The sequence below is a fragment of the Calidris pugnax genome, unplaced genomic scaffold (assembly GCF_001431845.1).
Source record: "Calidris pugnax isolate Ruff unplaced genomic scaffold, ASM143184v1 scaffold180, whole genome shotgun sequence".
NCBI classification, from domain to species: domain Eukaryota; kingdom Metazoa; phylum Chordata; class Aves; order Charadriiformes; family Scolopacidae; genus Calidris; species Calidris pugnax.
The window spans coordinates 1,496,289-1,508,622 of record NW_015090916.1 but is presented as its reverse complement, the minus strand read 5'-3'; the positions used below and the strand labels follow the sequence as shown (position 1 = coordinate 1,508,622).

The 12,334-nt window shown below is 42.5% G+C and overlaps 1 protein-coding gene across 2 annotated transcripts in view; it reads right to left on the bottom strand.

Moving 5' to 3' along the window:
• The window catches only part of DRD2 (dopamine receptor D2), a 34,917-nt gene extending 22,814 nt beyond the window's left edge, over positions 1 to 12,103 (bottom strand). Inside the window, exons 1-2 of one of the 2 annotated variants that reach the window (XM_014949642.1) lie at positions 11,496 to 12,103; positions 4,687 to 4,713 (exon numbers count right to left, since the gene is read on the bottom strand). The gene's annotated coding sequence lies outside the window, so the exon portion shown is untranslated. The remainder of the gene's footprint in view (positions 1 to 4,686; positions 4,714 to 11,495) is intronic. The other variant, XM_014949641.1, reaches the window with a different exon arrangement.
• Positions 12,104 to 12,334: the final 231 nt, after the last annotated feature.

Sequence of the window (12,334 nt, the reverse complement as noted above, 5' to 3'; positions counted from 1 at the left end):
CCCCTTCCCCTCTTTTTCAGATTTTGTGAGTGTTTGCCCCAAACCATATATGACTAATATTTGCCATGAAGTCCCTTTTACTAGATTCTTTGTAGAAGATTTGATGAAGATGTGTCAGTCAGCACAACATTCACGTGACTCCTTCTTGCTTTAAGTGCTAATTCCCTGTATTTGAAGCTTCAGGAAAACATTGGATTAATTACTGTCCTGTCCCTCTTGGTGAACGAGTACAAATACAGGCTACAATCAGCAAAGGGGAGGTGAGGAGGCTCTGTGCATTTCACCTATGCAGATCAGCCAGTGCTCCTCAAATTTCAAATCCTAATGATCTTTAATCATTTAATCCCTGACCCAAATCAGCTCCACTGTACTGTTTAAATCCGGACTTCCAACACCAGCCTCTGTCATCTTTGCAAGCAAAATGTGAGTAAAGAACATCTCTAGTTCTGGACCTATCCTTTTACATCTCATCCTACAGAGTGAACTTTCAGCTGTAGGAGAATTGGGTTGAATCACCAGCTTCTGTAAATCAGTGTCTCTTATTATGGCCATTGTGCTGGAAAGGACTCAGTCCTGTGATTCCTGCTTGACACCATGGCCATTCCATGACAAGTGTTTGAGCTTCTTGAATGTCTTCTAGATACGCAGAATGGTTTATCACCTTTTACACATGCAATATGTATTTCCTCTCCAGTTTGGCTTTCCATTCTAATGCTGCTGCATCATTGCGTCTTCTCTTTGTTCAATGTAGTCTCCCCATGGAAGCAGAAATTCACTATGCAACAGATCTTTTTTCCCTTTTACTTGTTGTAATATAAAAGAATTATTACTCCTAGGCATGGTTTTCTTCCCAATGAGAGTTTTGTCATGATTTCAAATGGATTTGGCCCTCAGCTCACATAGCAGGGGTAGCACATATATTTGGAACTCAAGTAGGCATGTGAGAGAGCGAGCCACATGCGATATTTCAAATAAATCTCACCTGAGAATGCCAGGAAATCAATTAAAAAAAAAAAAGCAGAATATAAATTTTAAAGAGAGTGACCTTGCAGAGAATTATCCATTTGCTTATCCCTGATAGGACCCATTTCCTGGTGTCGTTCCTGTTTCAGAGGCTGGGGAAAATCGCAGGCACGTCCTCCTGTGATGATGGTGCAGTGACTCCTCACTCACACACCCCTTTTCCCTGGGGCACCTGAGGACAGCCACTCCCTTTTGAACACACAGCAGGGAGGCAGGCTAGAAAGGAGCCAGGCATCCTTTCCCCCTAGCCTTTTGGCTGAGCTAATGAAAGATGCAATGTGACAAGAAGTGTCATATGTGATCAGATAAACCTATACAATGTTGTTGCCCCTGCTTGACTCACCATCAAATCCCTCACTGGGATCACCAGAGTCAAGCACTCCCTTGTGCTCCTGCTATAGCGATCCGGCACTCTCCCCACCCCATGCTCAGCTTGCTTCACAGCTGTGCCCAGATGTGCCTCTCACAGAGGAAGAGTGGAGGAAAAGAAGCTGGCCTTCATCCTGCCAGTGTTTGAGGACAGGGTTTTCAAACACGTCTAAAGAATTTGAGTGATTGTTCTTACTTGCTTTTACTTGTTGAAGCTCCTCAACGTTCTATATAGCCCATCAGGTTCTGGTTGCTACTTTTCATGGCCTTCAGCAGCTAAGTGATTTCAATGGTTTTACCCTGGTTTTCTAAAGAAAGATGCTCATTTAGTTACACTGTGGGGGCGGAGGGAAGTTTGTTTTCTATGCCTTTGGGGGGTATATTTTTCTCTGCCTGGTCTTTGGAACTGTTTGGTTGGTGTCAAACAAGCATCCTAAGAGCAGAGGTACCTTCGCTATGTATTAAGTTCTTCAATGTTTTGTGAAATTTGGCAGTGGAAGGAGAAGATAGTCAGCTTGTGGTGTCTCTTCAGAGACCTCACACAATCTCTGTGGGAGATTCAACCCACAGGTAAGTAGGTGTTCTGCTTCTTCCATGAGTGGTACAACTTCTTTTCCAGGTGAACGTGTGGCTATTTTGTCTCATCCTGAGCTAACATGTTAGAAAAGTGGCTTAAGATTTTATCTGTCCTGCTTTTCACTAGGCAGAAGGCGCTAAACTGAACTTCTCCCATAGGCCTTGATTAAAATTCAGGTAAGCTCATTAGCATTCTGAAGTCTAGCTACAGCATGTGTGCGAATCACAGCCTAAGAATAGATTGGTCTCCCAGGTCTCCAGCCTGTTGCTAGAGTATCCCTTGCCCAGTTGATGGTTTTGGGCTGATTCTGCAGTGGGGGAGCAGGACCTGGTAATCTGACAGCTGATAGAAGCCTTGAAAAGACATGTATTTTCCACCTGTACTCCGCATGATTTGTTGCTAACATCACTGACAAATCCCTAGCCAGGGGAAAAGGTTATTCAAAGCTTCAGCGCTCAAGAGATTGTTCAGTTTCATGAATTACTTGAGTCATTTTAGCTTCAAAACTGCACAAAATTCTGCTTGGTCAGAGGAGAGAGTTGTTGTCAGTGGGGGCAGGTGACAGAACTTTTGACTATATTCTTTCGAGAGGCTAGCCAGACTCGCTTTGGACAAGTAACCTGTGTACATCCTGCCGTGGCCTTTGCTGCATGAAGACCATCGGTTTTAAACACAGAAGGGGCTCCAGGGGCGTGCTGCAACTCTTAAGGCAAGGAGTGAGTGAAGCAGTTCGGCTGTTCTGTGGATTTTAATGGAGGGGAGCCACTGTGGTGAGGCCAGCCTACAACCAGGGCTTTTGTCTGTGCTTCTCTAGCCCTGGGATCACTGTGCACACCCTGCAGCTGCTCGCCTAAGTTTTACCTGTTGACTTTTTACACTGTCAGCAAAACTTTCAGCCTGCTGTGAGGCATTAGTATAGAGAAGACTTTAGTATACAAAATACAGCCATTTTGCCCAGAAAGTTTATAAGCTATATCCATAAAAGGAGCAAGAGGAGAGAAAAAGAAAGGAAACGTTGCTGCTGTTGCTGTTTCTGCTTCAGTAATACCCAGGCACCCTGGAAAGGGCTCCAGTTCCCCGCCGCGCAAACACCCAGCAGTTTCCCACACAAGTGATGCGTGGCTCGCTGGCAGAACTGAGCCGCCCCAGCCCCATAACCCTCCAGATTTACTGGCCGAGGTTACGAGTGGAAGGGGTGAACGGAGCATCTGTGGATATTGTTTGTTCCAACAGCTCCTCCCATAGAATGTATCTGGGCTCAGTTGTCAGGTACAGTCAAAAAAAAGCCTGCAACTGTCAAAGTTGTAAAGAAGTACAATGTCTGGATGGCAGGACCCATTCCATGCAGTGGGCACATCTGGCATCTAATACAGTGAATACTTCATTTTATCTGAGGCTTTTAAGTGCAGCCATTGCATGCAGCGTCCATAATGAATTCAATTCATAAAACCACTAATCTGGGCCTGCTCTAGTTATGAATTCCATATTATTTCCATATTTCTTTAATCCACAAAGTCATTAACAGAGCTCCAGAAAGTCATGAATATTTTCACCCTATTTGGCAGGGAGCAGATACTCTTTCAGATGAAAGGTTACAAGGAGCCACTAATGTTTTTAATTATAGAGTGCTAGGTACAAGTTATTGTGAAAGTTAAGGCAGGGCTAAATGCAGTGCTGTCTTCAGTGGCTGTTTAATTCATCAGCATTGTAAATAAGGGGGTGCAGAAGACTAAAAGGAAAATGTGTGTGATCTGAACACATGTGCCCTACTAGCTGAAGCTGAAACAAACACAGAAGTCCAAGAAAACCCTCTAGCAGGCACTGACCTCTGTCTTCCTAAAAGAAGTGCACTGTAATAGTGCAGAGGAGAGATGTTCTCTTTTATATCCTTGTCCCACAGACACAGGCCCCCCTCTTGAGCCCGTGGTTCTGTCCATGGCAGAAAAAACAAACCAAAAAACAGAAAACAAAACCATCTCTAAGTGATGCAATTTGCTCTGTAATCAGGGGTTGCTTGTTTTGCCTATGACTTTAATTTTTCACTCACATCAAAATCAGACACATTTTTAGTGCTCAAGGTGTTGTCCCACCTGATACATTAAGTATGTCTTCAGAATAATATCTTTGAGGCAGACACTGAATGCTGATGGAAATGTCTGAATTATTAAACTATCTCCTGCACTTATTTAGTAATTTCTTTAACACTTCCTTTGCATATTTTTTTCCCCTTTCTTTTTCTGAAGTGTGTATTGTCTCTACAAACAATGTGTCTTATGCTAAGGTTTTGTGGGTACGACTGAGGCCTTCTGAGTCAGAAATTCAACAGTAAACTGAATTGCAAAATGTAGCCTCAAAGGATATTAACCTTATTATTATCCCTTTTTGTTATTTTCTGTTACTGCTGTAATTTCCTAATTGATTCTTCCTTCACACTGAAAAAAAAAATAAATCTACAGATAAACAAAAATAACACTTGGAAAGGACGACAAAGGAAGCTGCAAAGAAACAGACATCATATGTAGACAAACATCCTCCTACATAATGAATAATTGGACATCGTCATTGTGTGGATTTCTCCTTTTATTAGTAAAACGTCTTTCAAAGGAAATGCATATGCTTGTATGCTAGAAAGAATATTTGGACTTTAATGGTGGTGTGGAACAAAGGAACAGTAAAATGCTAGTGACAGAAATGATATCTCTTTTAGGAACACTAACCTCTCTCAGAAGCTCTGAACCTGGAAACTTTTGCAGCCAAACGAAATGTGAGTGAAGAAATTTTTGAATTTGTTTTGGGGGGGAAAGAGAGAAAGAAACAAAACTTGTGAGAAAAGCAGTTACTTTCTGCAAAATACTGATTTAGTTCAACATTCAATGGAAATAGTTTTAGCCATGAAGTTTTCAGCTAGCCCTGCTTCTTAATGCTCTCCAGAACCAACGCTGTTCAGAATGATCAGAATAAGGTATTTTAAAAGAGTGCTGCCTTTGTGTGCCTGAAACATGCAACCCTTAGCAATACACAGGTGTGTAAAGTGGATGTTATTTTATTTAAGCCAGTGAGCTATGTGCTGCTAGTTCAAGACCCAGCCTTGTGTCTCTGAGGGCCTGACCCAGCTCCCGGGGGAGTCCCTGAGAGCTGCCTTGCGATAGAAATGTGTTATTCTGCTCTCGTGTGATCCCTGCTTAGAAATAGCCATCGGCAGAACTCCAATGCCCAGTGCTCGCTAACAGATAGGAAGGAAGCCCTCTAGTTAATAATAGATAACCTAAGCTCAGCTTCTTCAAAGCACAGTGCAGACACTTTGAGCTCCAGCCTTGCCAACAGCCGGTGGCATGGACGGAAACCGCATCTGACTAAATGTGCTGATATTTGCTCTCAGCCCTTGTCTTCAATCTGGAACTGGATCCACACCCAGGGATCCCTTCCACCTGGAAACTCTATCTCTAACAGTTGCGCCAGTGCTATTCTTGGAAATACTAAAGCCTATTTTACAACCAATTAAAAAATTTGAGGAAAAGACTGCTCTTTTTGTCTAGTTTTCTAGAGAAGAAAGACCACAGGAAATGTAAAGTTCACTAGTGCCTTTGTGTACCGTCATAAAATAATAATAACAATGGTAATGCTTTATAATAATGATCATAATGCTTTAATAACCTCCTGTTACACTGATGAAAGTCTAAAATGCTCAGTCATGGATCATGACCAACTTGAGATATGTGCTTTATGAATGAAAACAAATCAACAATATGCAGGAACCTTTACTAGCATGGAGTTTCTGATGTTGACTTCTTGACTCCCTAGTCAGTAAAACAATTTAAACCTTCTAATTCTTACTGTTGGTTTGTCCTTAAAGTGCAAATAAGGAGCTTACACATGCCTAGCCTGTTCACTCAGAGTCATGGTGGGCTAAAGCATCCCTGTACAACCACAAACACATTTTTAAAGCATCCATAACCTCATGGGGGTGATAAATGATTCACATGCTGGGGCCAGGGTGATTCTTGCTGTTTAATGACATATATGGGAGGTGGGGTGGTGGTTCTATTTTTAATGCTTTTGACATTAATAAGATCTTTATAATTGCAGCTTTTCAACCGTGGATGACTAAAATTTGACTCCTAAATCTGTGTGTAAATGTCTAAGGGAAAGCAGGCTGGCTGGAGGTACCCTGTTCTCTCTGATGTGTGAGAAGGCTAGATTCCCAAGCACGTAGATAGGGCTGTAACTCAAAGGTATTCTCGCCTGCAGTGGTCACCAGAGGAAACAGATAAAAAGGTTAAAAATCCAACTTCAGACTTCAGTAACCCTGTAGATAATCACATTTTTATGGACTGTCATACAAGTATGTAAAAGCTTGAAATACGCAGATACAGAGGTAACTGGAGGTCAGAAGAGTGCCCGTTACAGGCAGAACCTTAATTTGCTAAAATTCCAAATTGCCTGAGATATCTAAATAGTGTTCAGGGTGAGGATTCAGTTTAGACAAGTAATTTGCAAGGTGTAATATATTAGGTAATAAATTTAACTTTTCTCATAAACTATCTCAGCTGCCACATTCAGGGGAGCATGATTCAAAAACCTGAGATATTGGTGAAGAGTTCATTTTTCTATAAAGCTGCAAATTGCGCAGTGCGTTCTCAATAGTGTTGATTTTGCTGATACATCCCCAACGTTAGCAGTTGGCAACCTGAAGCGATGAGCAAAATCAAATACATGTATTTATCAACTAATAAGTGTATTTCCAGCTCCTGGGACATCTCAGGCAGGGACAGCTGAGGCTACAGAGTCTGAAATTTGGGATAAATAATGGAACACGTACAGAAAGGGAGGTACAAATCAAAATGAATGTTAACAGCAAAGGCTGCATAATCGTAGTGGATTTCACTTAGTTCAGCAGGACTGGATTGCACTCTGATTAGCTTTCCCCAGACAGCAGTACACAGGTTCAGTATGTTTATTTAGCTCCATTAGAAATGTGAAGTGTGGACGTCACTGGGATCATCCAGGCCTACCTACAGGGCTTAACACCGTGTTCTATTATCGACTGCTTTTATTGCTCCTTACAGCCTATCTCCCTTTCTCCAGTGCTACATAACACATAAGGCTGCATTTACATTTTCTGAATGGACTAATCATGGCTCTCTGCTTTGATAAAGAATGTGCAGCCTCCCACATAACCACATGGAAGCCAACAGGGAAGAGTAAACCAGAAATAAACCCGTTCTAGGGGGCTGAGAGAAAAATACCCATCGAGATAATTGGGAGGGATGTACAGAGAAGAAGCAACTGAACACATAGTCACATCTTAAAAAAATTATAATGCTAAAAATAACCAGATGAAGGACAGCAAGAGAAAACATGATTGAAGCGGAACAATTGGTAGAGGAGTTAATACTTATTAGCAATCATTTTAGATTGAATATAGGTTGGTTTTGTAACAGCACAAGGAATGATGCATATGACAGGACTTAAACAATTGCCTCCCTCTTTCCCAAAGAATCCAGTTAGCAGCACCCCGGCACAAATTGATCAGTCTCGCATGCTCCTAAAGAGTTCGCCAAAGCAAATATAGTTACTAAAAGTTTTTATTTGTAAAATACAGTGAAATTAGATCCCAAACAAATTTTTCAAAATCTTTCCTCCCTATATTCCAAACCTTAATATATTTTAACATTTAGCCTATTGCATTTTCTCCTGTAGCCTTAAAAAAATAACCCTGAGAGCTCAAAGTTCCACCAGTCCTGTATCTCTTCTCCAGTGGTATCCAAAAGCTATTGCCCGGGCAAGAGCGTAAAAACAGAGTGAGTATAGATGATATTTTTGCAAGGACTCTCCCATCATCCAACTGTTTGCATCTTAGATATTGACTGAGCCACGGTGGTTTCTATGCATTTATTAACGATTAGTGGGCTTTTCCTTTAGAATTGAAATTGCCTAGTGTCCCCTTGAACCTAGGTCAACAACATTTAGGAACATTTACCATCCACATATCCTGTGGCAAGAAGCTTTGCAGCTAAATTATACGTTCTGTGAACATACTCCCTGTCCTATATCTCCTGGCACTGAAATGTCAGCTATGTGCATGTGAGAAAGCAAACACTCATTTCCAGATTTCTTAAGTGTTCAGAAGAAATTTGTGCACAGAGGGTGAAATTGAAAAGCAGCTATTGTGAAAGTATTATAAGGTTCATGAGCCAAATCCATCTTGCTCATATCTGAAGAGCCACAAATACTTGTGCATTTGAAGATAAGCATTTTCAAAGTTCCTTGTTTTAGAGAATTTGTATGTAATACTCGTTAAAGAATATTGCTAATGAGAAAAAGGGTACGTCTAGCACAAAGGTGTTAAAGACAATCAAGTAAATTCTTTGTAAAAATATAGAGTATAGGGCTTATAACTTCGTTCCACGGCTTCTTTCACACAGTGGAAACTAAAATGTCCAAAGTTTTCCAAGTAATGTGAAATTCTGCTTTCTTCTGGAGGAAGCTTGATTTTTGTTTCCATCCAAATATTCCCTGCAGTTTCAGAGGTAGCTTCAGACGATAATTCCATCTAATAACTTGGGTGCCAAGGATGAGAAAGCCCAGGGGTAAGCCAGTTCAAACCTGGTCCTCAAGGTTTTGGCTGTTACACAGTGTAGAATCTTACCTGTTCAGTATGATTAAAACAACCCATTTGGTAGCAAGGGGTTTTAAAATATGGTGATACCTTATGTGTTTTGTTTTTTTTTTTTAAATCCAGTGGTAAACACGGAGACGCAGGAGGTAATGATACTTTGTGAGAGTAAGTTCTACTGTGGAAAGAGCAGTTCTCTGTGGCATTTTGAGACGCATCAAAATGTAAGTATTGTAAGCTCAAATTTGAATTCCAAAGTTTAAGTAAGCAGAGCCTGGGAGGGTGGAGATTTTAGAAGAACACCACACAGGAAATCTTACTTCACATGCTAGGCCTTCCTGTTTCATTGAGGGGGCACATCTTAGTCACAGGCCCTCACCAGTCTGTGCCATTGTTCAGACCTTTCAACCCAGCTGCACAACACCGCTGTTGTGTTCTAGGTGCGTTTACCAGCCTGTTTGTAACCTGTGCTATTAACTGACCAGCGCCTTGAGCCTTTGATAATGGTAGTAATAGCCTGAATCTGCCAGCCTGAGGGAGTACGACGAAGAATACATTGAACCAACATTGAAGTGCCATTAAAGGAAAAGCTGAGTATTTTTCCCAGGCGGGTGTCTTATACTCCAGCAAAGCTGGAAAAGATTAAAGTGCAATCTTTGTGCTTGCTGCCTTGCATACAAGCACTGCATGCAGAGTGAGTGGATGTCAAGCTGTGATTCCCTTGTGAGAGGAGTGCATATATATAAATCACCTTGGCTTTGCAGATTTATATGGAGATAACCTACTCACTTCAGCGGGCTTCGTGATGATTTGGGATTGGGTTGTGGGAGCGGTATCAAGATGGGCGTGATGGACGCTATGTGACTACTTATCTAATCTGAATCATGACCTAGCCTTTCATGCAGAGTGTGAAAGTGACACAGAAGCAAGATGTAAAGGAAAAAGGAAGCTCTTTGGTTCCAGGTATGATCCATGTTAGCTACAATATAATCTATACTAACTATTAACCCAGCCTCACCTGGCTTTGAGGCTTCACTTGCTTCTCTCTGAAGTACAAAACATGCACTTTTGTTTTATAAATGCTACAGTGTACCAAGTTGAAGCTCTTTTTTACACACATGCAATCTCCATGCATGTGTGGCCATGGAATTGATATGCAAATTCAATAGCATGGCAGGTTTTACACAATGGATTTATGCATTGGGGTGGTGTTTTGTGATATGTGCCACATCGTGCAAGGCAATTCACTTAACACATGTCAGATAACCACTTTATAGCTATCTTTAGGAGCATTAAGTGAAAAGACAGGGCCCAAACTTACGTCTGACATATAGTTATTCCTCCTGATTCAAGTGGTCAGGAGATCTGAAATCTGCCCTTCTCTCTCTCTCCCTCATATTTGCCTGTCGTGCCACACACTGTCTATGTAAGCAAAAGATAATCACACAGTACATAAATTAGTGGAAAGTACTTTTACAAAAACGATGTTCAGAAGTATGGGAAGTAAAGAACACAGGTTCTAATGTAACAGAATTTCTGCAGTATGAAAAAGAAGTTAAATGGAAAAAACAACAAAACAAAACTAGAGAGACAGTGCTCTTTACACTTCTTTGATGGAGTTAGCAATATCATCAATAGACTGTTTCTTCTAGATTGCTACAAGCAATTCATAGACTTTTACTTCAAAAGCAATATAAAACCATAAGCACAGGATTATGATTTTTTAAGCCCATTGTGTGATTAAAGACCAATCACATGAAACACTGAACATGTAAGAAATATAACCCATGCTATTTTGCAGTGGACTGCCTGTGTAACCTATTTGACCATTATAAAATAATCTTGTGCCTGGTTATTTGTAAAACAAGTTATTTTTCTTTTTGACTTTGAAGAGCCGTGACTCATTGTTCCACATGCTGTTAGCCCTATGGCTCCATGTTTTCCATGTCAGAAAGTCAGGCTGAGAGAGACTTGAGAATTAACATGTGAGGATGTATTATCTGTGTAGAAACCACCTACAGTAAACAGCTTTGAAAAGAAATACTTGAGCACTGAATAAGACCCAATGCAATCCTAGAGTCTGCTTCCCTGCCCTAAATCTCCGGTTTCCACTGGTTTCAAAAAGCCAGATGAAACTTATAAGTGAAGGGCAATGGAAAAAATATTAAGGTACAAACGGCAATAAGTCAGACTTTCTTCATGCCACAAAGGTTACTGTAAACCTTGCACAAAATCTACTTGCAATGTTCAGAGGAGTATTTCTGAAAGATTTCCTTCAAAGCTTCTTCAGGAAAGGGTGACAGATCTCCCGTCCTTCACTGGGAAAGATTGTCCAACATCAAGACTGGCGCTGAGAAGGAAATTTTAAGGGACACAAGTTTTGCCATACGTAAAAAAACTGAATGTCATAAGAGAAAAAAGCCAGTGTTTTCCCTCAAACAATTTGACTGAACAATCTCAGTCTTTGGGGAAATGGAATGTTCCTACATTATATTCTATCTACACATCCTCCTCCTACAGTTTTCCCTGTCACTCTATTTCCATTGTGTCTATGTGAGAGCAATGTTAAGCATCAAAGTTATAAAAACGATTCTAGCTTCACAGCAACTCTAAATGCCTCTTTAGCATTTAATAAAAATTGTTTATTGGTTTGCAGTTTGTCTTATTTTTTTTCTTCTAAAACACTGTCTACATTTTGCAATCTGAAAACTTGCTTTCACCTACTCTGTTCCAGAAGAGAACAGCTTAATGGATCATTTGCTACACTGACAAATATTTTCTTTTTCTGCTGTCTTTATTTACATTGCCAGGCAGCAGTGATTACAGCAGCTACTCTTGTCTCTATTCCTTCACCGGGATATTCACAACACTTGTATTTTGTGAAGAAAAGCATCAACACGTATCTCTTACCTTCAAGCCATAAGACTGTCTCGAGCAGAGGTGCCAGTACTTTGTGTTGAATATATCCAAAACGCCACAACTCTCCACCGTGGCTTTTCTCGAGCTCTGCCAGGCTTTTGAGCAGACTGTTTGGTATTCGGTATTCACGCACAAGTAGAGGAGCCAAAGGGAAGCAAAATCACCTGCCTGACCCCTGAAAAGCGGGACTCACGCGGGTGGAACTCGCTGTGGTTAACCCCAAGCTGAGCGAGCAACTGCTAGAACTTCAAGAGCTCGGGGAGCTATCGGCTTCCTGGGAAGAGGCGACCTCGGAGCCAAGCTCTCCCGTGGTAACTCGCTGTCCGTTTCCTTCAGCACATGGCGGGCTGGGAAAGCAGCGGCTCCGACTCCATCTCCCGGCGCCCAGGTTTGGCTAGCCGGTAATCAGAGCCGCCCCTTCCTCCCACGGCGAGATCCCGACAACCTGTTTCCACCACGGCTCCCGTCGCTGCCCGCGATTTCCCGCGGCGCTTCCCTCTCTGCCTCGCCCGCTGGGGTTGGGGAGGGGGCGGTTGTGGGGGGAGCAAAGTTTCCTCCCCCGAATCCCACCGGGCAGAAATCTCGCTGCGGGGCCAAGGGTCCTCCGGCGGGGGCGGTGTCAGCACCGGGAGCGGACAGCGCCGGAGCGGGGAGCCGGGCGGCGGCGGGGTGGAGCGCGGCGGCGACCCCGGGGGTGCCGGCACGGGGGCGGCGGCTCCCGGAGAGCCCCGGGGACTGGCAGCGGCCCCCACCCCGAGGGAAATAAAAACCCGGGTAGAAATGAGCCTGTCCCCGGCCGGCTGCCCGGCCCTGCGCAGGAATGCCGGCCG